The sequence below is a fragment of the Thunnus thynnus genome, chromosome 22 (genome assembly GCF_963924715.1).
Source record: "Thunnus thynnus chromosome 22, fThuThy2.1, whole genome shotgun sequence".
NCBI lineage: Eukaryota > Metazoa > Chordata > Actinopteri > Scombriformes > Scombridae > Thunnus > Thunnus thynnus.
The window spans coordinates 21,216,512-21,244,412 of NC_089538.1; the positions used below are offsets into that span (position 1 = coordinate 21,216,512).

Genomic DNA, 27,901 nt, shown 5'->3' on the forward strand with positions numbered 1-27,901 from the left:
ACCATTTGTAAAAATGTCTTCTGTGGCTTTGAAGAAGCTTTCAAAAATCTGAGAAAATTACTCAAGTGGGATCACTCAGGTATCTTGGCGTGAGCTTGGAGACTACAGATTTATAATAGAAAGGCTGCGTTACAAACTAGAGCCGTGGTTATGGTATAATAATCAAGAATCTACAACAAGTCCAGTTGCTCTTTTCTCAACACTTATGCTTTTGCGTACGTAGCATTATGGGAAGTGTAGGATCCGGTTTTTGGAGCTTGACCTGACATCTTGAGGAACGTCATTGCTGTTTTTTTGCAGCAACTCTCCAGAAAAGCAGCACTTCACCAGATGAGCACTTCCTAGTTACTGTACTTTGACAACTTGTGGTGCAAATGTACTTAAAATGTATGCAAGTGCTGAATCACTGTATATCAGTATGTCTTGAATAAGAGGTATTGAGTGCCCTTACACAGAGTGCAACTGTAAAGATAAGGATGTCTTGTGCTCTTAATGTGTTTTGGGGAAACTGGCTCAAACCAGAACTGAATAACTAATATACGCAATTTTAATGACCTTGTTGTTTTCTTTGTTGTGGTATGAAGCAAGTGTTTTAGTGCAGAGCGTGACGCAAAGCTGTGTGCAGAATAAAAGAAAACATTCAATAAAGCAACAGAGACTGGCGAGTTATCGCTTTATTCATCACTTCTTCTTCTGTCTGTCTGTATGACGCCGCCCAAGTTTGCTACATGCGTCCAATGATGCAACGCTATGCAATCGTTGTGTGTTGGGAGATCAAAGTCAGGATATCTTGGCCTATGCTGCTTTAAATTTGACCATTGTTATTTTAATCTGTGTCTCACAAGCACCCCAACTTTAAGGAAGTATATTACTTATACATTTATCAATACATGGAGTCTGATTGGTTTATTCACCTGCTGTTTCTCCCATTCTCCAGTTGATCCAGTCCAATAGTGCCCCAAATTGCCTTAGCAACCCCTTTATGAACTGGAATCATGAGGTCACGTTGCTAATGTCGCATGACTAGCAGTGGGATAAAAATGCATCATATCATCATCAAACAACCTAATCAAGAGAAACCAGAAAGCCGCTGTTAGCGATTTTAGCTGAAAGTTAAACGTCGCCAAACATACATATTTGACCAAATAATGGCCACAAATAGGATTTGAGGGACAAATTTGATTTCCCTGGACAAGTTCTGCTTAAATTAGACCTGTTTGTACTTTTCACTGCCACCTCCTTGCATATCGTCTACAAACATTTTGCAGAAAGATTCATGTCAGCCTTATAGAAACTGACGTCTTTGTTTGTGGGTTTACCCGGTTCTGTCATCCTGGGTGGACAACAAAAGGGAAAACTAGATGGAGATAACATAGAGGGATAAGAGAGGGTGAGCACTGGAGAGAAAAGGCATTCACTGAGCCTTCCATTGTACTGAGAAAACCAGAAATAACAGTTTGACACATGCGCCGAAAAGCAAGAGAAAGTTCAAGCCGCTGAAAGAAATTCTGGTAAGAGTTCAACTGCTCTGACAAGGAAGGCAATTACTGCTCCTGCCTTGTCTGTGTGTCGCCGCTGAGTGCTGGATAATAAAGCGGCGAGATCATAAGAACAAATTACTTCTCTGACAGGACAATTGATTAGAAAATGTTAAAACAAAAGTGCAGAGAGATGGATGACACCACGATGAAAGACTGAACGGAGAGAAAAAAACAAGAGAGTAAATTAAGAGAGTCGACTAAAAAGATGAAGCTTTCACACAAGTTTGTCTCTAAAACAATAGTTAACCTCATGTTTCTGTCATTTGGATGCCATAACTCACTGTACATGTTCCTTTTCAGTCTCACCTGCTCATTCCTACTCATTCTTTTTCTTCAAGTTTTACAGTAACTGATATAAATCCTGAAACAAAAAGTCACGTTGTGCAGATTTCACCCAGCCGAATCATTCGTCCCCTTTTCCCTCCCAACGAGGTGTAGAGAGAAAAATGAAACAGAGATGAGAGAACGAAAAGGATGAGTGCCAGAGATGAGTGACGACGTGATTATAGAGAGAGGAAAGGTGGAGGATTGTGATGATAATGAAGCATCTGTACCGCTGCACCTGACCGTAATACCTGCAAACAGCCTCCTGGACATCTATCAGTGATTTCATCTGTCTTTGAATATCTATAACAGCCTTCATCCCTCGAGGAATCTGTCACGTCTTTCAGCATCTTCCCATTTTAGACACCTGGGGAAGACAATAACAGACAGACCACCTGCAGGAAGATATTTAAGGATGGGCTGAGGAGGGCAAACAGAATGCTGAAAGAGTGATGGACAGTGAAGTATCTCTGGTAGAAGAAGAAAAGATGATAATGTTGGAGAGGTTTGGGACAAAGTTGCACTAAAAAGTCAGAGTGTGAGAGGAAATAAACTCAAAATTGTTCAGATCAGATGGTCCTCAGATGCTCTGAGGCTCATTAGTGAAGGGGTTTTGCTGATTTTAATCATTTCAGCCTGCCATGTGCATCTTTTACCTCTTTTGAGCCACAGGAACTGTTGCAGGAATCTTTTTGGAAACTCAGTTTTGGTTCATTTCATCCAAAAAGTCTTTTCTCCTAAGTAAGGACTTTCTGGAGGAGTTACAGCACATTACTAACTGATCAAACACAAATCTCAAGACTGAGAAAAAAACTCGACTATCCTCCTGACTGCAAGCAAGCAGCTGTTTTCAGTGGTCAATATTAAGGATGAGGATGGGAGTTTTGTTTTATTTTAAACAACAGTTGTAGCCAAAATCCTCAAATCAACCAAAATAAAGATAGAAATAGCATGTGAAAGACAACACAGCATTGCATAAATCACCTCGTGTCTCCTTAGTTAAACTATTAAAGTCGCACAGCTGTAAGTCGTAAAAAACAATGCAATGACAATACAGGTTTGTCTGATCATATACAAAAATTGGCAGTTTTTTTTTTTTTTTTGGCTTAAATCTTCGCAACTCTTTAAATACAGTGAAAATGCAAACATGAATGCACTGAAGTTCCTTTACATACCTGAACATGCCGACCACAGAAACATAAGGATCTCTATAAAATGTCCAATCCATTAATTACTGGAGGGACAAGTCAAACTCGAGGGGACAAACGCTGTTGTGTAGATATTGTGGAGGGGCAGTTTGTTGAGGCTAAAGGCTTACATTTATTAATTTATTACAGATTATAATGCATGAAATAATTGTTTCCTACCACGTTTCTCTTGTTCTCAAGACCAGAGAGTTCTATTTACGTCACAATTTAGCAACTGCTGGATCAAAAACAACCTCTTGACGTTAATTTGTACAGCTCGTAGGATTAAAACAAATTTGTACCTGACATAACACGACCACAGTATATTGAAAATTGTCCCCGTATCCTGACTTGTCACGACGTGTGCCAATTTATTAAAAGAAAGGCAATAAATGAAGGTTGTTCCATTAATTTTCTCTAAAACCCTCATTTGAAAATCATGCCTGCACATCATGATTTCCATTATTAAGTATGACGCCGTCTCTTCTCATGTCCTTGGTAATGGCAGCCGAGATAATCCCGGGTAATTCTCCATTTAACAGCCCTCCAGGCAGAGTTCACCACTAGTAATTGCACATGTGGCATCAGGTCTCATCTTTAGGGTGAAAAATTGAGACAACGAAAAGAAAATGGGGGGGGGGGGATTTACTGTAAAGCTGAGGTCAGTCTGGTTTTATAACTTTCAAACAAGCGCACACACACACACACACACAGACACACACTATCAAACCAGACAGATATGACATCATCGTGGTCTGTGATTCAATCGTCACCGGCGGCAACCGCGAGTCAAGCACATGACCGCAACCTCATATATCAAGACCCCTGCAGTGTGTGCGTGTGTGTGTGTGTGTGTGTGTGGAGACGCTGTGTGTTGTGTCTGATGATGAAGTGGAGGAGGGGGATCTGTCTGTTTGGAAAAGCTGACAGCTCTATCCGTTTTTCTGTCCGCACGCTCCTCCGACACAGCCCGTCCTCACAAGAAAAACGACAGTATAGGTCTCTAAAAATTCAAGCTGGCGAAAAAAAAACAACCGTTTTACGCCATCTAGCAGCCGTAGTAATTACGATCCAGGAAGTGACGCAGTTCACATGACGTCTATATAAAGTGACTTGATAAGATGATTGTGCCTTATTTAGCAGGACGCGGGTTGGGTGGATGACAGATGGCATAATGTGGACTTTGCTGCAGGAGACCATTGTTTGCTTCCCAATTGCGGAGTCAGGACATTTTTTGATGGTGTTGTTGCCATGATGACGAAGGTTGCGTAGCTTTAAGGCAGTATAAACCGAGTATTAAGTGATGATTTTAACCCAAACAATGATCTTTTCCTACCAGACTTTAACCACAGTGTTGTCACAACATAATTATTTGTGAGTGATTTGTAATGTTTTTGAAAAGCAGCATGTTATGATCCTGTGGGTCGTTGTGGAGTGCATTACTACGGCCACTAGATGGCGTAAACGTAGGTTGTTTTTTTTGGCAGGTGAAATTTTAGATTTATACTGTTGTTTAATTATGAGGACGTGTCGTCTGATGAATCTGTTTCTCTCTCAGCTTTTCTTGGTTTGATTGTGAGTGTTAGTTTTACATACAGTGTGACTCATCTGTCTTTCATATTTAGTTTTTATTCATTGACAAACTAATATTTCTGTCATAGTTTTCATTTATTTAGTTTTAATCTTGTTTTTGTTGTGAAAAAATGGTTGTTAATTAATATTTACCATCTGTTTCCATTGACAAAATTAACACTGCATTATGGAATAGGGAGACATTACACGCCCATTCATTCCCTGACCATCACACTTTACCACTATGCTTCATAAAGGACACACCACTTCCTGCGTGGCATTGCACATAAACACTGCACCACAGAATCGTCTAGTAATTTTAATTTCAAGGGATAATGGACTGTCGAACTGTGCCGAGGAGTTAAAAACTGCTATTGACCTCACTATTAATTCAGTTCAGTTTAATCTCCTGCACTCTTTGCTCTCTCTCTCTAACATAAAAACAAGGTTTATATCTATTATAAGTAGGTACAAGCTACTGCTCACTGCCATTGCTAGACATTATTTGTATGATGTCATCACTTCCTCGTGGCTCCGGTGACCTCTGATGAGCTGTAAATCACTCCAACGAGCTCCTGCTCTTTCTGCCTCAAGAACGGCGCGATCAATCTATCTCATAAATATCAAATACTGAATAATAAAAGCAGATTGTCAGACTTTGAAGCTCACCCCGACCCTCCACTTAGTCCTCATATTGTGCCGGGTTGATAAATTCAGTCTCTTTAGGTGATTACTGCCCTGCGGCGCCTCGGGTGACAGATGTTCTTCCTGACTCTTAGCACATGGCGTCATCAGATATTAACTCAGAGGGATCTTAAAACACATTTTAGGAGACAGGCTGTTTATGAGGTGCAATTTCTAATAATGCAATAAAAAATATTTAATTGTCCGGATGAATGCACATATTGGCGAAATGATAAATGTCAGTCATATTTATAGATTATTAGTCTTAATGACTGTGATGTTATGTTCTCCTCTTAAGATTTTAGTGGTTCCTAAGTGAAGCAACAACATAATAAGATGTGTGTGCCCGACTAATTTTCATTTAAAGGATCATGCTGGTGATTTTCTATATTTTTCTTATTGTCAACAAATCTCATGTACAGAGCCAAACAAGTATTGTGTGTGTGTATCCAAAGCCTGATACATCTTATTCCTCTGTGAATAGAGTAGAGCCCAACCTTTGTTGTCCAAAAACTCTAAAAACACATCAATAACAACAGAAATCATGTTTTCAGTCTCCAGAGAGTAGTCCTGTGTAATGCAGCTCTTTGCGCTACATATCACATATATATAGTACTGACGTTCTTTGAGAAATTTACAGTGTAGTATAAAGTCAAGAGCTTGTGATATGTAGCACAACAAGCTAGTGAAGCTCTCTAAACAGAACAGCGTTCCCACACATGCTCGGTTGCGTCTTCCTTACACAGAACTACTCTCCAGAGACTGAAACATGACCACCGTTATTAGTCTTTGGAGCCGTTGGAGCCAACAAACTACTGTGCCCAAACTCTTTGTGATGAAGGAACATGTCATCCAGTGCAGCAGTGTGGCTCACTGATGTGTTTTTAATAGTTTTTGGACAACAACGGAGGTCTACGGCACAGAGGAATAAGCTATATCAGGCTTTGGATAGACACATGATACTTGTAAGTAGGATCAGTTTATTGTTGGTTTAGGAAGTACATCAGTGTTGTGCTTAAAGCTCCAATAATCAAATTTTGGCCACTTAAAGGCAGAAAAACGCCAAAACAAGCAAATAGACACACAACCCTGAAATGATATCAGCTTAAACAGATGCTAAGGCTAACATGTTAGCAAAACAAATGCCTACTTCTGCATCTAGCAAACATGCAGTGACATTAACATTAATTTGGAGTCGAGTGTCCACTTGATTTTAGTCTTTGTAGCTGCTCGATGGTCAACTTTCTTCACCTGGTTCCAGGTTGCATACAGTTTATTAGTTTCTTAGACCTTTATTTTGAAAAAAAACTGCTGCTCTAACAAAGGTTGAGGAGAGCAGAGAGACTGAAAAAGCAGTAAATGTGTCATAAAACCAAACCAACGAGCGAAAAAGAGGCTAAAAAGCTCAGCAGAGCCGCAGAGTGTAGCAATATTACACTTAAGTCGTGTGATTTAGTGCTAATATAAAAAATATTGATTAGTGAAGCATTAGTGAGCAAGTGAGTAAGTCACTAAATCCCTTCCAGCTCCAGAGTTGCAGCTCCGTAGCTCACCTCTGACCTTTGACCTCTGCTGGATCAGTAAAGTATCACCTTATTATCAAAAGTTGGACGATCCCCTCTGCTGGGCCGATGCTTTAGTCTCTTCAGCTTTTATCAGGTTTCACACCCCGACAGCTGTTGAGTTTGAAACCAGCAGGGCGTCCATCTCAAAGATGGTGTATGTATGTGTGTATAAGTGTGTGTGTATGTGTGTGTGTGTGTGTACAGCACCAGAATGTGTTTTACAGCCTGGGAAGGTACCGTCCTCGGGGCTCGTGTTGTTAGTGAAACACATTCTTCTCTCTTCTCATAATCACGCACAGACCTACAGTTCAACACCGGGGCAAGGCTCAACACAGAAACACACTGCTTTCATCACAGAAAAAAAAATCTCTTATTGATATCTTTTTCTCATTACTTTAAAATCTTTTTCTTATTAGCATCTTATACTATCCGATATTTTGCTGGAGCATTTGTACACACGATAGCAGTATAATTTTCAAAGCGTGTCATGGTTTATATGCTTTGAAAACTATATTGTTATCTTGTGTGCCAATATTTTAATAACATAATCTTGTTCCTTATTTGAAGGAGGTTCACCTTTTGTTCCCACGATCTTTGTGAGCTGTGTTTATAGATTCATTTTTTTATTCAATCAGGATGAAAGCAGTATTTATGATGAAGCTGCAGTCATAAAATGTGCAGTTTGGCATTTTTCGGGACTGATAAAACCGAGATCGGGCCTGGGAGCTCAAAGATGCAACTTTATTTCAACGTTTCATTTAAATGTAAAAGTGCAGGGATATGAGAGCATAAATCCTGCAGTTATATGAGAGTGTTTTAGCAAATAGTTGCCTATTAACACATATACACAAATCTAATATTCACTCTCCTTTTAGCTTTGTTTTCTACGATGACAAGTATTAGAGGCCTGTTGAGGAAAAAGTTGTAATTTTACAAGAAAAAGGCGTAATATTAAGAAGAAGAACAGTTGAATATTTGGAAAGAAACACATAATATTTGAGAAATAGTCACAGAATTACAAGAAAAATGGTGCTATGAGAACAAAATATCATGTTATTCATAGATTAGGTTGACTGGATTACATGTATGTGTTTTGTACCCCACATCTCAGAACGCTTCCCACTGAAAGTTTAGGAAAGTGGGTGTTAATGTTTGTTTGAAGGTGAGATTTATGCTTTAACACAAGTGTTGTGAAACGGTTTTGGTTTTACAAGAGAAGAGGCTTCGAGGATGAGCACTTTAAAGGCTGGTTTGGCGAACGTACACCTTTTTCCACCTCTGATAAGCTGCACAGCTGCTTTCCTAAACTCTGTCTCATCCAGAGAAAGTCCCAAAATGAGGTCAAACAGTGTGCTGGTCCGAATGGGAAACCATCATCTTACCAGCAGAGCAATAACGCTGACTTAATGCACAGCATACTGTTGCTTGTAATATCATTTCCACAGTGGCTCAGGAGTTTACCAAAATTCCTGCTGTGCTCCAGACGCTGCTTCAAGAACATGTCCAGTTATTGACTCATACATCATGTAACTGGTTACGTCTCAGTATCCTAAAATATCTGATAATAACACAGGTGAAAACAGCTGTCTGCTGTGTCTAGAAACTGGGTTGATGAGAGCAGTGAGAGTGAACCAAAACAGTAAAGTTTTGAGGCTATAAAACCAAAACAATGAGCTGAAAGATGCTAAAAAAAAAAAGCTCTGGAGAAATGAAGCGTTCACAGTTGCTTTGTGGGTACAACACTTCCTGTATTATATGTTATTTTATCCATTATTGATGTAAAAATGTCAATTAGTGTATTAGTTAGGAGTCCATTCATTCATACCATCACTGATCTTCTGCACATGCTTATCTAGTTCAGGTTAAACCCTTACATACCTGATGTAAGATATATTTAATTTATAAATAAAGATTTTTTTAGGGCTTTTCTCTCAGTGAACCTTGCTAGAACCTTTCTATCTCTACACAGCCATAAACGTCTCGCAGGATCGACTGCATGTGTTCTTTAAACAAAAGCAGAGAGGAAGAGGAAGAAAAAGAGTTGTTCGGACTTCTCACCTCTCCCTCGTCTCCCTAGCCTGTCGTCTTCTCCGAGGCCGTGAACCTGACAGGTGTGAAATTATACCTCTATATCCCACATTTCTCTCCTCCGCCTCTTCCCTCCATCATGCTCTCCTGACCTCCAAACACACACACACATCTGGCAGATGGTTAGTAAGAGTGAAGCGAGACTAGTGAGAGTCTCACTCGCATTTAAAATCTGGACAGTTTGTGCCTCGTTCGCTTGTAAAGTTTTCGTCTTTAAAAAAAAAAAGCTCCAGACATCAAACTCTGTGACTGTGACCCTGAGATGATGATGATAATAAAACATATTCAAGCGTAGATTTAATATCAAAACATCTTCTCATAAATCTGCACTGTGAAACTCATAAATAAGCAGGAACGAACCATCAGAGCCTCTGTTTGTTTCAATCTGTCTGAACGTTCCTCTCATTTGTGCCAACTCATCTCTTGCTAGCCTATAAAGCTAATGAGATTAGCTTGGTCAGCGCTATCCAGAGTCTCTGTTTGACAGCAGCCACATACTGTAGCCTCACTCACTGATGTTGTATATTGATGATTTGTATTAGTAGATAAGGAGTAAAACTCTCAGTAAGTGGACTAGATGTTCCTTTCTTGCTGCTAAGAAGATGAAGAGGCTCAGTGAATTCTATACGAACTCTATCAACAGTTCAGATGTGGAGCTAAATTAGCTTTGAAGGACAAAGTTGATCTAGAGGAAAATGTTGAAAGGAATGGATGGAATTTCTTAAAATAAATAAATATGCTTTGGTACACTTTTTCAAGCCTGGACAGTGCAACTCCATCCGTCATCAATTAATGCATTTACATTAGAAAAACAACTTAAATTATAACGAGCTAATAAATCTAAAGAATTTGGTTGCAAACAGCTGAAGAATATAGCAGAAAGAATCAAATGGATCACTGGAAATCTGGGAGATAATGAGGATCCTGGTGCAGAAACTTAAATTTATCTTTATTTATTTTTTAGTACATTCATTTGTCAGTGACTGTGTTGCAAAAACATTAATTAATTAAAGAGAACAGATGCTGTAATTGATTAATTAAATCTGGAATACTTTTCACATTTTCTGTCAGGTATAGTTTTACATTTTTGAGGAAACTAAACCTTTGTTCTTCTTGTTTTTTTTGCTCGGACTCCATCTTGGTCACCTTCAAACTCTTCCTGTATGACCGTTAATCATTATATATGACAGGAGCACATTTTCGTTCACATTTCAACTTATACAAACCGCTGACTGTCCACCTTAACATTCACTGCCCTACTGTACGCATTCAAAGCATCCACCATGGATTTATTTTGCCCATCTGTTGTGATGAGGCGGCATTTTTCCACATGAAAAAGCGACGTCAACATACAGTACACCCTCCATAACGATTTTGTCAACATAAATCAATCAGACAGTCCACACTTGAAGCGAAGGATTTCATGTTTGAAACAGAAATCCTTTGCTTCGCTCAAGAGCCGTCACTCTTTTCTCAACTTTCCCTAATCTGATTGACAGATAAAGACCGACAAGTGGACGCCGCAGGTCTGCTAACATTACCGGATCACCGGCATAAATACATGAGCTTACAAAGTGCATGTGTGTGTGTGTGTGTGTGTGTATCCAAACTGCCAGCATGTTTCAGTGAGTGCCAATCAAGTGTGTGCGTGCGTGTGTGCATTTGCATTAGGAAATATTTATGCAGGCATGCGTCACTGCATGTGATTATGTGTATATGCGATCTATGTGTGTCACTGTGTGCGTCATTGCGTACAGTGTGCATGCGTGTGTTCCCATTTTTTTGTCTTCCTGTTTTCTGGAAAGCAATGTGGGAGCTTTATGGGGGTATTTTAGAAAGTTTGTGTGCGTTCTCCTGTCCAACCGTGCGTCAGCCTCCGTTTAGTAATCCCCCTAATCGATGCAGAGTCAGAGTTCTTCGCCGTTCTTACGTCTTTCCTCTGAATAAATGGCGCCGCAGAGTTCCACCCCAGGACTCTTTCACCTTCTTTCTTCTCCTCCCTTTTCCCCCATTTCTTCCAGTTTCTTGCTTCTCTCGTTTCTCCGTGGTGTATGTGTGTGTGTGTGTTTTAATTTATTCATGGTCTGGACTCCATGTGTCGCACAGCTGCGCCACAACTTCACCAAATCCTTGGCCTCCCTCGCCTTGAATCTGCAGGCGTGGATGTGGACTGGCTGCTGCAGCCACAGTCCTTTCCCCCCGTGTGTTGAAGCTTTGATCCCGTGGTCATTAAGACTTCGGGTCACATGCGCCGACGGTGAGAGAAAAGCATGTGTCACATCTGTGAGAGGAGACATGACAGGTAACAGGCAGCAGCAGTGCAGGTCGAGCAGGTGGACGTTTTCCTTTAGCTTCGAAAGTGCAGGTTCAATTCCCAACTGGTGATGTAGTTTTTTCCTATTTTCCTTGTTCAGTTCAAGTTATGACTAAAATATTAACCCGATGCTTCACTGCTGGGCCTCCAGTTATTTGCAGTTTTGTCTAAGTGTCTTATTTTTGCCTTTGCTTTTATTGTTTTGTACACACGACCCCCAAACAAATAAAGAACTGCTCTCATTGGATCATTCTGTATAAATTAAAGGTTTAATTAATGATTTCAATCATTGGCAAAGGTGTCACATGACTTGTCTGACTCCTGTGAGGGTCGACAGATTCTTCTGTGTGTCTTTCAGGTGTTTGTGTTTGTTTCACAACTTATGGAGGCCACGTTAAAATCCTTCTACATGCATTAAGAACCCTGTATTTCACTTTAATGCTGCTGCTATTACTTGGTACTTTTCATACTTAAGTACTTTTTTATTTGTATACTTTATTTTTATTAAATACTACTATTTATTATTTTGTTACATTTGGTATTTCCAGTATTTTATTCCCATATTTTGTATGATTTTAATGTGCGCTGGATTTTTTTTAATATATTATTGTACCGTGGCCGACTAATGTGAATTTAGTTCCTTTACATGTACAAATATGTTGGAATGACAATAAAAGCTTAAACCCTAATAGCACTGTTCACAGGTAATTAGTCCATTAAGTGATTAGATTGTCAATAGTAAATTAATTGACCACTATTTTGATAAATTTTTTATCTTTTAAGTAATTTATCAAGTAAAATGCCAATCATTTTAATACGATTTAGTCTCTGGCTTTTGTTTGATATCAAGTGTTGGCAAAAAATGTTGCTGACACTAGATATTACCTCCTAACGACATAGCGTAGTTAGCACACATTAGCTTTCTTCCCAATCAACCAATCAATTGATTGAAGGGTAGGTAGAATTTCAGTCAACCAACATTTTCTTTGGACGACAACAACCCTGATCATTATAAAAATAAGTAGTTATTCACTCAGGACAGCACTTCTAATTTAACTGTTATGATGATGTGAATAAATAACTGTTGTATCTTTTCACATCTTTTCATGTCATGTCTTTATTTTTTGCACCAAACTCTGGAGAGAAGTATCAATAAGAGTATCAATAAGTGTCGGTATCCATAAGCAGTATCAGTATCAATATTGCTATTGATAAAATGATGAATGATACCAATCCCCATTAAATACTGAATCGCAACCTTCTTGGAAAACCAGTAAAACTAAATGAAGTAACTGGTTGAAGTGTCTTCCTGTTAGAAGCTTAAGAGTGTCTGAAGCTGTTTTTTAATCAATATATATCAATAAAGTTATGTGTTCATTTCCAAATAGACCACAAGAGGTTTTATATTGTTTTTAAACATCTTTTCTTCTCTTGCACACCTTTCATCGCTCCTCTGCATCTCAATTTCCTCCTTTCCCTTCTCAACTTCCCTTTTCTTTCTTCATTTCATCCTCTATATTGTTATTTCCTTGACATCATTGGTTTTGTCCACTCATCCTCCCTGCTTTACTTCATTCCCTCTTTCTGCACCTTATTCTTTTCTTTTTTCTTCATGTTCCTTTATTTAATCTTCACCGTCATCTTCCCTCCTTCTTTCCTTACTCATCATTCTCTGTTTTTGTATCTTAGCCAAACCTCAATGTTGTAATGTCGCTCTACTAAGTGGATTTTAGCGTGTATTACCGCTCTGGGTTCACACATCAGAAGTGTCATCTTCCTCTTTTTTTTCCTCCCCCATCTCACTACTTTCCTCCTCTACATCCACCTTCATCCTTTTCTTTTTACCTCCTCTTTCTTTCTTTCTGTCTCTCCATCCTTACAGTACAATACCCTGTCTGTGTGACTGAAATAGCAGCTCAGGTACAGTACTGTGTTTTCCATATGGCTCCCATTCACTCACTGTGGAGAAAGACTATATTGTAGCAAACTGGGCTGTAAAAACATAACAGGGGCGACTCTTAAAATATAATGAAAACCCCGCTCCTACGTTTACATCGCCTGAAGGAGTAGTTTCCCCTGGCTGCTATAGAGACATCGTCTTGTAACTGAGAGCTCATTCAGGAGGGTTGATCGTGCTGAACATGAACATGAACTTCTGCGTCTCACACAGTGTCCTTTACCCCGGTAGATGTCAAGTGTACTGGTCAAAACTGTAGGGTTGCAGTCTCCTGGTCAACTGGTCGATTGGTTGGTTGATATACTCTTGTCGGATCAGATTCTCATTGGTCGGACAGTTACACCCTGGGAGCTGTGTCCGGGGCTTCCAACCCCTGAAAGTTTAACGAAAAGACAGTGCTGTGTTTGTTTCTGGGGTTAGATAACTCTGGTTAACACTCCAACATGGTAGGTGGCTGAAATACACCTTAACACTGGTTCCACCTGCCATAAAACGCAAAAAAGTAGAAGATAGCGCTGCACAACCAGCGGCAGGCAGAAGAGACAGCGCTGACCAGGGTGAATCTGAGACAGAGGCAGGAGCTGGAGAGCTGCCTGGAGGAAGACAGGCCTTCCCCGGGCTTGTCAGGCTCTGAGATAACATTATCTTCTGCCTTCTGCTTGGAAGTGGAACATCTACAGCTCACAGTAACTTAATATGATACAGACTCTGGCTTTTGTTTGATATTTAGTGTCTGCAAAAAATGTTGCTGACACTAGATATCCCCATGATATCACCTGATTACAACGTAGCATGCTAACTACGCTACAACATTAGCATAGTTAGTAGGTATTAGCTTGGAGGGCTAACTTGACTTGTTTACTATATTACGTGAACATCGCTTTTTTCTTCCTCATTGACCAATTGATTGGTTGAAGAGTAGGTATAATTTCAATCAACCAAAACTTTCTTTGGTTGACTACAGTCTTTTTACTGTTATGATGTCAGATGTCTGTGTTAAACATGTCAAAGGTCCAAAACTTGAGGTGAACGTTTGTAAAAATGGCACCCTCAAGTCAAAAGCCAGGGCTTCAATGTGCTCTGAATGCTTCATTTGCAAAGTTACCACTAATTCCTCCTTCAATCTGATGTTCGCACATACTCACAAATGGCTGTCCTTTGTCTTTAAGGTTGTCCACTTGTATATTTTGTATCAGATTCAGGCTCAAACATGTACATATGCATTTGAGAAGAAGAAGAAGTGAAATCCTACTAATATTGTCTGTTTATGTAGCAGCCGAAGCCCGTAGAGGTCTGCCGAGGGGCAACTTCTGGAAACTAATCAATCGGAGCAGAGTGGGCTCAGCCTTAAAGAGACAGGAGCTAAAACGGCCTGTTTCAGACAGAGGCTGAACTGAGGGGCTGCATAAACAGCCAGTATAAGTTAAATAAGAAGTTTTTTGAACTGTAAATCATGCAAAAGATATTCCAGCAGAGCCCCAGAAAAAATGTACATAATATGTCCTCTTTAAATAAACCTGAAAGCTGTTAGCAATGAGATAAATGTATACACAGGTACTTTCTTTCTGTCTGTATTCATCTTTTGATCTGCATTTGTTTCATTTTAATTTCTGACAAACCCAATTTATCGTATCCTGATTTAAACTGGCATGGAAGCTTCATTTTTACCAACAACAAACAAAGAAGAAATCAAAGAAGACAAAAAGCAAACATCCAGAATCAAACGTGTGAAGTCACGACATGAAAACAATCCTTCTCTAACTTGTGGTTTTGATTCAGACACATTCACATCGATTATTTTTAAAAAAATACTAAAAGTACTTTGAATATCGACTCAATTTCCAGAAACAAGTGCCAGCCACACAGACACAGTCATGAGCCATATCCTGTTAAATACACACACATTTACTGGTGCAGAGAAACAGTGTTCAGTTTGTGCGATCACAAAACAAAACGAAGTTGGAAAAATACAAAAAAAAATACACACACACACACGAGCATTCACAAAAATAATGAACTGCACTTTTCAGACAAATTATATTAGTAAAAACACATGGCTCGGACACACACACACACACACACACACACACACACACAGTGTAATATTCTCGGCTCATAGACATTAATATCAGGGGTGATATAATGACTCCCGAGGGCTTTGACCTTTATAAGTGGGATGGAAAACAAAGGCAGCGCTTAGACAGCCGCCCACGAACACACATGCAGACACACCAGTCCAACTTTTTGGGTGGATTTATTGTGATAAAAAGGGAGGACCGTGGCCTTGGCAGTCTGCTCTACATTTTTACCAAGAGGATTTTTTTTGGCGCTGTTATTTGTGTTGGTACTGCAAGACTTGCTGTGCGTGTGCATGTGTGCATGTGTCTATGTGTGCAGCCCCTCCAATAAGGACTTGATATCTTTCCAGCTACTGCAAACATTTATTTATTCTTTCCTCCCTTTTTTATACAAATGGTCTTTAGCAGTCAATGGGAGCGTGTATCGGTATGTGTGTAGTAGGTCAGTGAGTATTTTCTATTTCAATTTTACATTAAATGTTCTTAGATTTTTTTATTTGTATGTTCTCTCAAAAAAAATGTGTTTTTCTTCTTTTTTTCCTACAGTTGGATGTTTTTCTCTTTTCTCTTGTGCAGAATGATTTGTTTTCACATTCATCTGCTGAAGGAAGGAAAGTTTCTCTGCGCTCATTGAAAATCCAATTTTAAGAGGTGGGCTTACGAGTAGGATTTGTGACATTACAACGAGTTTGGGAGACGATCCTGGTCCAATATTCAATTTACACAAGTCTGATGTGGAAACTTTGAAGCCTGCAAACACTGAGAATGAACTTCACAGTGAAGTCAGAGACATCTTGTGTCCAACAGTTCAACTTTTGAAGTGAAATATATATTTACATATTCATAGATTCTGAATTTTTAGATTGATAGATAGAAAGAGGAGATGTCATTTTAAGGATTTTTACTTGGTAATTACACTGGTTTTTTTGGTGAAAACCACATCAGACACACATTATTGTTCCAAATAGAGTATTTTTATGTCTGGAGGGGTCTTTAACATTGAAAAAGGGATCATTTATCATTAATTTATCATCCTTAAATTGCCATTTGGACCAAATGTAATGGGTGGTCACAACTTAAAAGAATATGCAAGAGTCAGAAAACAGCAGACGGTCCACTGACAGACAACAAGCGGTAACCACTTCGTCTGCTACCTGGCAACAGCAGCAACTACAATCTACATCCAAATCTACCAGTAACATGAACCATATTCACAAGCTGCTGCTTTACACCAACTCTAATGTCATCACATATCCAAATAGAGCAGCTTGAACCTTAAAATAAAAGGAAATGGTGACACAATTGATATAATAGGGAACTCGGATACCAGTACAATCAGCCTCTGTATTGTTTTCTTCAGTGTGGTTTCTGTGGTTGCCGTGGTGTCACAGCGAGCTGCAGTGACAAGTTGAAAAGAGTTTAATCTCCATCAAGAGGAGCAGCGGCTGCAGCTCTTTCTATAAACTACAAATCTGAAACAGCAAATACATCACAAAACATAATGGCAGCATCGTTACAGGGAACATAACAGGGGAAACATTAATTAACGTATCTGCCAAGTCACAATATGTTGATATGGAACAAATTAGCAAATCATTAGTTCACTGTCAATGTGTTTCATCTGTTTTCCTACATTATCCGGTTGTAGCAACTAAAAGAATGATTAAACCTTTTTCTCGGTTTTGTTTGGGCACTTGCTGTTCTGGTGAGATGGATAAACAGCGAGAAAGTCAGATGTGGCTCGAAGCGCGAGACACACACAAACATGTTTACTCGACTAACATTAACGAAAGCACGATCTTTCTCTAACCTTCAACCAAAAGTGCTTTTTGTTGTTGTGTAAAAACCAGATGTGGGACTCAGGATGTGAACACTGATCTCCGCTGTCTGAGACCTGCACAGCTGCCATCGCTCACTATCTGAAAGTACCTTAAAGTTCACAGTAAACGAATCAAATTATGATAAAAAGGCAACTGGTCTTGATTGCCATGATGTGTACTGTCACTCTAACTTTATGAAGTATTTGCTGAACTCATCACCTGTAGTTGGTCCAAAATGTCACTTGAACAACAAGGATATAATCCCTCACTGGCTTCCCACAGACGATGATGGATTATTGTGTTTATTGTAGCACAAAGATGCCAAATGTAATCGTGTACTGCCACTAAATAACAACAAAGATGATGAAACATGATTTCATACAAGTGGGAGCTAAAGATGGGAATTTAGAGCTGATTACTCCTAATATGCTGAGGTTTGAAGTCTAGACAGCCCACACACACACACACACACACACACACATATACACACACACGAACCAGAATCCCCTTATTAGTCAGCTAATCTCTGTACTCCTACAGTAGGGCTGCTTTAAAAACACACACCTCCAGGGGGGTAACACTAAATCAGATGGTGGAACCGTGATAAAGGCCATGAGTACAACACACACACACACACACACACACACACACACACACAAAGAAGAACTGTACTGACTAATAGTCTTAAAGTCGTACTTGGCAGCGCTACAGTGCTGTTATCTTAATGGGTAAATGTGCGGTTACACACACACACAAATGTACGTACGTGCACGGGCTCGCATAAAAATTTCAGTTACATGACGACAAACAACCTCCGCGTACACACACTCACACACACACACATGCTTAATAACATGTATGATGGTAAAAACATACAGTACGCCCGCAGACCGGCCTGTAAAAGTCATGTTCTGCTGCTCCCTATACCTTCGGCTCTGGCTCTCTAATTGGCGGAGGCTTGTGATTGGCTGCTGGACATCTGCCAACAACCAGTGAGAGGCCTCGGTCTGCTCGATCAAAACCATGGCTCCTAAAACAGCAGGAGAGCAGTGTGTGTGTATGTGTGTGTGTGGTCACCTTAGTCAAGAGTACAAACAGTAACAACATTGACCGACACACACACACACACACACATACAATTGCACTGTACCACAGGCTGCATGATTACAGTCTACATTTACCATAAAACCTTAAATTAATAAAGTATGTGAAACATCCTGTGTGTGTGTGTGTGTGTGTCGGCCACATGTGTCAGAGTCATAACACTCACAGTAGGAGGTTTCAGAGCCACAATGGTCCTTGTAATCTCACCGCTGCGCTGCTGCATACATGAAGCGTTCGACACACCTTCGTACTATACACACTGTAGCAGAGTCACACCAACAAATCCTTCAAAATTAATAAAAACGTCGCCCTTTAAAAACATGAAAAAATGATCTAAAAGCCCTTATTGGCAGGAGCAAAAACAAATCACTGCTGGAAAATAAATCAGTTTTATGATGTACTGTAACAACGCTAAGGTCTGGTTAAGTTAAGGCACCAAAAACAACCTGGTTGAGTTTACAAAAAAAGATGGTTTGGGTTTCAGTTAATACTTCGTTAAAGGATAAGAGCTCGTGTGCGGAGCCAAACCACTTACAAGTATTCTGTGTGTATCCAAAACCTGATATATCATATTCCTCTGTGCCATAGACCTCCATTGTTTGGTACAAAGTCAAGAGGTTGTGATATCACAACAAGCTAGCGAAGCTCTTTAAACAAACCACATTCCCACACATGCTCAGTTGCGTCTACAGTACACAGAACTACTCTCCGGAGACTGAAAACATGATCGCCGTTATTAGTCTTTTTAGACGTTTCCAAACAAACTATCGTGACCATAATCTCCATGATGAAGGAACATGTGACCCGGGTGCAGCGGTGTGGCTCACTAACGTGTTTTTAATAGTTTTTTGGAAAATAACGGAGGTCTACAGTACAGAGGAGTAAGATATACAGCTTTGGATACACACACACACATAATACTTGTAAGTAGATCAATTCATTATTGGTTTGGCTCCGCGCATGAGATTTGTTGACAAAAAGAAAAGTACAGATAATCGCCAGCCTTATCGTTTAAGGCTTGAGGAGCTTTGTCATCATGGTTATAATAATAAGCACGTGGTTAAGGTTAGAGAATGATCCTGTTTTCAATCTAGTTTTTATTTAATTGCTTAGTCACCCTTCTCTCGTCTGTCTTTTATCTTTCAGTTAGAAATAGCACACACACACACACACACACACACACATTCATACACACACCCCGAACCACCGCTCTCAGCAGCGATAACTGGCTTGCATTAACATCATTTTCTCATTTTTTTAATTTCATTTAGTTTTTTTTTTGTTTGTTTCGTTGGCTTTTGTCTACTTCTGTCTGTGTTTATGCAGTACTGTCACTTTGCAGCCATTTAAAAAATATTGGTTATGGTTAAAAAGACCAAATTTGGACTATTGGTAAGAAATGAACAGCAGCTTCACGTGTTAAAGTCTGACATTTTGTTAACCCATCTATCCAACCTGACCTTCTCTCCCTCTGCAGACAATGAAAGCTACAATAAAGAAGGGTAATTATTGAATGTTAAAACACTGAACGGCTAATGCTGAAAAAATGCTGACCATAAATGGTATCAAAAATGGGGTTCGATATCATTAAAAATCTTAAGGATTAAAACTTTAAACTTACTCTTGTAAAAGCATGAAAGCAATAAGTGCAGCTTAATGGGATAAAGACAACTCATAGACAACACAGACGTTGAAACACCGCTTGGACGCGCAATTAAAAAAATGAAAGCATGACAGAAACCACACTTGCATGTGGAAAATACATGCTAATACCCTCCCATCACACACACACACACACACACACACACACACACACATACAGAGTGGGTCAGCAGATTAGAGTAGACTAGGCTCATGCTGAGGTAAGGGAAATAGTTTTACTGTTAAGTGGCCGCCGATGGAAACTGAGCCGAGCTCAATTAGCACCAATGTGTAGCTCTGTTATAGCAGACGCCTTTGAACATGCAAACATGTCACAATACCATTAAAACGGTGAAGAAATAGGCACAGATGCGAAAAAGATTAGGGGTTTAAGGGTTAAAGTTTGTGAGCGATCACACAGATACACATAAAACAGGCTTAAATCCTGCAACAGGCAGAGAAAACAAGCGGTAAACTCGGTTAAAATGGATTTATTTTATGAAATCTAATAATCGCGGCAATAAAAACATATTGGAATAATGTTTTTGGCCGTTTCCTCTCTGACGTCAAGGACCCCCCTTTTTTTTTTTTTTTTTTTTTTCCTGCTCGCATTTACAGAGGTGAGTTTCACGAAGCAGTGTGTGTTTAGCATTAAGTCAAGAATGCAAAAAGAAAGAATGAAAGAAAAGAGTCCAAATTACATTCAAATAAAAGGATTTAGCGCAACAGGATGTTACATCATGAAGCTGGCCTGCATCCCGGTCGTTTGATTGGTCGTTTATCATCCTGAGCCGCTATGAATCCAAACATTTAGTCTATACCGATTTAACTTTTATTACACCGCTATAAGCCCCGGCTTTAGGAATTACATATAAACTGAACATTTAATTAAAAGAAATACAACGCTGAAGGACGGAAGGAAAGGAAAGAAAGACCTATAAAATTAGCGAGGAGTATGGCGAGAGGGGCTTAGAGCAGGGAAGTAAAACCAAAAAATAAAAAAAAAAGAATAAAAGGAGAGCATGAGTTATTCCACTTTAATAAGAAATAAAGCCATGAAAATGAAGGAAACGGAGTCGGTTGAGGAGAAAGGGAGCGAGTGAAGAAAAAAAAAAAGGAGGAATAAAGAAATGAAGTAAATGGATTTAGAAAACTTTCTGGCTGGAAAGTGTTTTCCACAAGTCCACATTCTGCAGACTTCTAATGTTTCAGGATAAGGTAGGAGATGATACACACACACACACACACCCACACACACATATACACAAAGCAGGGAAGCTAACCACATCATGAGTGGATGAAAATATTAAGCCGAGGCTCGTCTCTCCTTGTTGGCACCGACTCTCCCCAGACAGAAACCACTTAGAGAGTTATAGACCCCCCGAACCTGGACGCACAAAAGCTACAATCTCACTACGATCGCGCTCACTGGGTATTAACTCACATGTAAAATACACGCAGACAGGTTCAGTACGATAGGAGAAACCTCCTTCACTAAAACAGACACGGTGGTCCTGGGGCTGCTGGCATCGAGTGGTATCAATAAAGGTTGTGACATTGAAGAGTCTGGAAAGGTTTAATAATGTGTGAGGTATAAAAAAAAGGTAAATGAGGGGAATATTGAAGGCAGGGTGGCCCAACGTCTGCAGAGACCCAGAACGCCCTCACAAAATCTTGTGAAAAAAGGAGGAAATACCGTGCACGAGATGCTAGAGGAACGGGTTTGTTTGGTTTAGGGATCACATGTAGAAGAGACAGAAAGGTAACTCAAAGTTGAAGAGTTTGGATATATTTCTCAGCCATGGAGATATTTGGTCCCAGTTTTTTTTTTGCATATTTGTTATTTATCTGGATATCGAAAAAAATATGATAAAGTCCCCCTTCACTCAAAAATGTTTTTCTTCTTGTTCCTTCACTTGGATGTTTTTCCCCCTCGTCTCCGTGGAGAATGATGTATGTTCACTTTGTTTTCACATTCATCTGCTGAAAGTGGAAAAGTTTTTCTCAGTGCCCTCCCTAAATCTGAGTTAAAAGGCGTGAGCGTGATTTGTGACTTCACAACTAGTTTGCAGCCAATCGTGGGTTCAGTATACAACTTAGACGAGTGTGATGTGGAAGCTTCTGAAATGAAAAATGTTTGCATATTAGTATATTTAGGATGAGGGAGAAGGAAGAGATGCAATTATAAGAATTTTTAATGAGCTAATTGAACTTTTTTTGAACTATAAACCTTAAAAGACACAAATTATACGTCTTAAAACAAGTCTGGAGGCGATCTTTCAACAATTTCAATTGAATTTGATGAAAAGTTTGTATGTGTGGTAAAAGTTCTACAAGTTATTATCCTTAAAAGTTCAATCATGGTTGATTTGTCAACACCTGTGGTTACTGGTGGTTACTGGTGCTTTAATAGTACACATTTATCAACCACTGTGGGCAGCAAACAGGTCTCGAGCAGCTACTCTGAAGTGCAACAAAAGAGCAACTTTTGTGTGTCTGTTTATGGCGCAACTAAAGAAACTGTGAGCTTAGAGGATTCAGGATGCTACGTTTCATATTTATAATCATTTTGATGAAGAATAGTGAAGAAGAACTCATGCTAAACACATGATAGGTGTTTTTAAAATTAAAGATCCCCTTTACACATGTTTTAAGATATATAAAATACTGATATGTTTGTTTTTTACACAATTACCAATTAATTACCTGGTTAAAATCCTACTCACTTTACATTCACTGTAAAGTTCATTCTCACCGTGAGCTTAGAGGATTCAGGATGCTACATTTAATATTTATAATCATTTTGATAAAGAAGACTGAAGAAGAACTCATGATAGGCCTTTGTGTTTTTACACAATTACCAGAAAGTATAATTACCTGGGTAAAATCCTTAAGAATTACAAAATTTACACTGTAAAGTCTCAGTGTTTGAGTGCTGGAGGGCTTCAAGTTTCCACATCACACACGTGTGTGTATGTTGCATACTGGACCACGATTGGCTTCAAACTAGTTGTGATGTCACAGATCAGGCTCGTAGGTACACGTCTTAAACTCTCCTTCAGCAGATGGATGTGAAACTCTGCACATACATCAGTCTGCACAATGAAGCTCAAACATCCAAGAACAAGAAGAAAAACATGTTTTTTTGAATTCCAGCAGTGAAAAAAGGGGAAACACTTGTAACTCTGATGCACTCCTATTATTCTACATTACATATATCAATGTTTCTGCACATTTCAGACTCTCAAGAGGTGCCAAAAAAGTGAATCTATGGATTTTTTAAAGAAATACAGCATCTGAGTTATGAGTGTGTTTATTAATATGATGAAAAAAAATCATTTTTCTTTCATTGTACCTTTGAGGAATGTAGTCCAATGCCTTTTATGGTCTTGAATATGATTAAATTATTGAAATTTCTGTCTTGATTTGGCCTCTAGGACCCAGTTTTGACCTGAACTTGACTTGAACTTGTCTTGGAAGCGAGCTGAACTGGAATAAGGTGGTCTGGACTGCAGCTACGAGCTATTTATGACAAGTTAGCATTCCCTCAGATGTGTCACCAAAACAAACTCGGCTTTGCCAAACAGCACAAGTGGGCTTGTTAGGTATTTTAAAAGGACGTAACGATGATAAAGAGTTCAGCGACCGAACAGCGCTGCTCGCATACGAGACAATGAACAATGAGCTGCTCTAAAAAATACTGTGTGCACTTTAGATTTATAGAGCAATCATCACAGTACGAAACTAACTTTACTATCTATTGTTGCTCCAACAACACAGAGGGATATTGTGTAACTGTGACCACCAGAAAGCACTGGAAGTACACACTTTAAAACAAAAACACACACATACGGCGGGCACAGACACACCAGAAAGCACACACACACACAAACATATTAGAAAGAAACAAAAAGTAAGAGTGTAAACTCTGCATGCACATAAACAAATACAGACGTTTTAAAAAATACACAAAAAGCTATTCAGGCACCATTGCGAGAAGGGACACACACATATTCAACATAACCTTGTTGTAGACAGTGGAGGGAGAAATATTCACATCCTTTACTCAAGTAAAAGTACCAACATAGCAATTAAAAATACTCTATTACAAGTAAAAGTACTACATGAAAAATCCTGTAAGTATTATGAGCTTGATGTAGTTAAAGTATTGCAGTAAAAGTAGTGGTTTGGTCCCTCTGACTGATATATTATTATATATGACATCATTAGATTATTAATACTGAATCATCAGTGTTAAAGCAGCATGTTACTGTTGTAGCTGCTGGAGGTGGAGCTAGTTTCAACTACTTTATATACAGTTAGCTAGTTTAGTCCAATGGTTCCCAACCTAGGGGTCGGGCCCCTCCAAAGGGTCAGCGGATAAATCTGAGGGGTCGTGAGATGATTAATGGGAGAGGAAAGAAGAAAAAACAAAGTTCTGATACACAAATCTTTGATTTTTGGTGAAATATTGGATCATTTGAACATTTATTGAAATGAAAGCATGTGAGAAGTTTAGAGGGAAAAATCACTATTTGGTGGAGCTGTTAACAACTCATAGACATGTGAAATGTGACCCCGACTACACACTGCTTTTTGTAAGACGTCAAAAGCCAGAAAGGTTGGAAACCACTGGTTTCATCTTTAACAATGTGTTATATTTTAAAAGCTTGTTATATTATCCATTGTGTCAAATCTTCATCTGAAAAGTAACTAAAGCTGTCAAATAAATGCAGTGGAGTAGAAAGTACAATATTTCCCTCTGAAATGTAGAGGAGAGGAAGAATAAAGTAGCATCACATGGAAATACTCAAGTAAAGTACAAGTACCTCAAAATTGTGCTTAAGTAAATGTACTTAGTTACTTTCCACCTCTGGTTGTTGATGCACAAAACAAAACACTTTTTTATATTCTAGCTTTGTCCTCCATCACAAAAAAAAGGATCTCAACATCTCCAGCAAGCTGCCACATTAAAGCAATAACACACATACACACACACACACACACACATACACACACTTCATTTCACTTCATCATTGTTTTTACTGTCAGCCTCAAAGGTCGTTAAGGGCTGCCTTTAACGAGCCAGCAAAATAAAAGCCCCCCCATCCTCCTTAACGAGACAAAATAAAAGTTCCTCTTTTAACAGCCTGAAATCTTATTAGCATTGATGCTAATTTGTAATCATAACGTTCCCACTGTTTCAGTAAAATCTCACCCTGCGTGTGTGTAAAGTGTGATAAAGGCCACACACTGCAACACACACACACACACACACACGCAGCAAAACACAACAACAGAAGTCAAACATTACCAGGCTGAACAAAGACAGGCATTGTTTTTTTTTTTTGGCGACTTTGAGGGGGGGGAAACTGTGAGACAGGACAAAGTTACAGCTCCCACACTGCACACACACACACACACACACACACACACACACACACACACACACACACACATACAGTAATGGTGTTGCTCACTCCTCATATGTTCAGAAAAACATGGGCGTTTTTTTTTTTGGTTACCTTTTGTTTCCTTGACCTGTTTAACTTCCTGTCCCGCGCAGGAAATGGACGAGCAGTTTGAGTGTGTTTGTTAGATGTCAGGAGCCCCTCCTTGACATTTAGGGACCGTTTTTAAGTGTGTGTGTGTGTGTGTGTGTGCGGGTGACATCCTTCGAAGACGACCTTGAAGATGTGTGAGGGTGCCTGTGACTTCACACTTACTGTTCTTCACAATGTCCGAGCCGTTTCCTTTAAAAGTCCCTTCAGGATAAGTCTGGACGTCCCGTTCTTTACTCTCACGCTCCTCTTCCTCCTTCCAGCTCAGTCCCGCTCACTCGTAACTTTTTTTTTTTTTGTTGGTTGTTTGAACTCCCCGGCGAAGGTCAAGAGATCTAAAGCACAGTGTGTGGAGAACATTTTAGAGCAAGGTATCTTGGGAAAATTGAGGAATGTGTTGTGACATTTTACCTTTTTTTTATTTTTAGAATGAAATCCTTTGAAGCAGGTTTTGGGCAAAAATCAAAAATGTGCCCAGCAAACAAAACGCAATTCAGTAGAAATAGTCAAAACAGGAAAACTCTTGAGACGTATCATGTCGTTTTCAAAACATACAACAGGAAATACATCTATGAGGGTCGGATATATTTGCTATAAACTCTAAAGACACATGTTCAACTCTCAAGTCAGAGTTTGTGACCAATCTTTTACTTATTCTCGTGGTGGAAAACTGCCTTCCCGTGATGAATGTACCGGTGAGAGTGCAAAGATAGCATTATGCCAATAAGAGACAGTTCCCAGGGAGTTAGCAAGACGGCTAATATGTGATATAGCATTTTGGTTTTCTGTGTGAAATGATTAAAGGCTGCCAGGTCCATTTTTAGTGTGAGAAAAAGGTGGAAGATGCTGAGACAGTCATTTCTAAGATAAGTCATACTTGTATTATCACCAAAGCGTCAAGGTCATTTATGAACCTGAGAAATAACGACCAGATGGCTGAATTTAATTAAAAATGAGGTGGAGACTAGAAACTAAGCTCCACGATAGGAGGGGTTATGAAAAGTATATAATATGAGGTTTTATGATGGTTTTTTCTTTTGTCTCGGTTTGCTCTGTATCTTTTTATATGCACAGTAAACCTGTTCACATTGAACTCTACCAGCTTCCAGTGTATTTTTTGAGTCTCTCTCTTTCTTATGAATTTTTGAGTTTTGTGATGAGTTATTGGCCCATCTGAGGATTTTCAACGACAATCTAACCTAATATTTTGACCTGAATGCTTAAATATGTAACCCCCACATATAAATTAAAGGAGAATTAGTTAACGTATGATTTTACAAACCTTCACATGATCAATAGAAGCTGCAACAACATCAGCAGGTTTCTGCTACACCCTGTATTTGACTTTGAATCGGCCTAAATTGACTAGTTAACATTAAATCAGCCCAGTTCAACCCTGCAGTTAGACTGTATTTTGTCACTATTGTGCATCAAAACAGTAACTGCAAATAAATCTTCACATTATAATGCAGAACTGCATTCAGAAATCAGCTGGTTTAACAGAAGCAGACTTGTTACAGTCAGGTAAATGACTGTAACAAGTCAATATTGTCACAAAACCACAAACTTTACACATTTTTCCAAAAGAGAGAGAATAAAAACTTACATCTGACACAGAGATGTTTGCAGATGGAAGCACAAAACTTCTCTGAAGGGGAGGCAGAGGATTGACTTCCTGGTTTGAAGACACATGACTGGACATGTGTCATGTGACAGGGAAGTGATGAAAAATATTTGTTAGTTTAAATAGAATTATAATTCAAATCCTCAATGTAGCTGCTCCAGTGACTGAGTGACCAACTGTGGTTGTGGTAAAAAGATTAAAAGATAAAATAATAATAATAATAACGTCTTTAAGAACAAAACCAGTGTGCATGTTTTTCTGTGTGGTGAAAATGAAAAACATGCTGTGATGCAGGGATCTGGAGTTAATCTCCGTTCACTCTGATGGGGATAATAACAAATCAGAACTTCCAAATAAATAAATGTGCTCACTTTAGCCGCTAAGAAATGTAACAGTGTGAGTATAACCTCAGTTTTCTGGGGAATAGCACTCAGAACCCTATAAATACATTTTTAACACATACCAACTTTAGAAACAGGATTTACAACAGATTATTGCACCACTTTACAGATTAAAGTGATATAAACAGCAGACTGATAAGGGATCAAACCTTGGTGTAATTATTGGATGGATGATTTGTGAGGTCAAAAGATGTCAACCTTGCTAAATTTTGTAATAATACTAATAATTTAAAGTTTCTTTACATAGCACTGGTCAAAATTAGCAGTTACAATGTGTTATTCAAACAGGAAATAAAATAATTCAAGAGAAAACTGAAAAATTTAGATGAAATTGTGAGAATAAGGGAGCAATAAAACAATAAAACTATAAGAACAAACAATCAAATCAGATCATATATGTAAAAACATATACAGTACATGCATGTACAGAGATATACATG

At 39.0% G+C, this 27,901-nt stretch overlaps 1 long non-coding RNA gene across 1 annotated transcript in view; it reads right to left on the reverse strand.

The window, feature by feature from the left end:
• LOC137174928 (uncharacterized) overlaps positions 1-27,125 on the reverse strand; it is a 53,337-nt gene extending 26,212 nt beyond the window's left edge. The window contains exons 1-2 of the long non-coding RNA XR_010925504.1: positions 27,043-27,125; positions 25,602-25,771 (exon numbers count right to left, since the gene is read on the reverse strand). This is a non-coding gene — a long non-coding RNA (uncharacterized lncRNA). The remainder of the gene's footprint in view (positions 1-25,601; positions 25,772-27,042) is intronic.
• Positions 27,126-27,901: the final 776 nt, after the last annotated feature.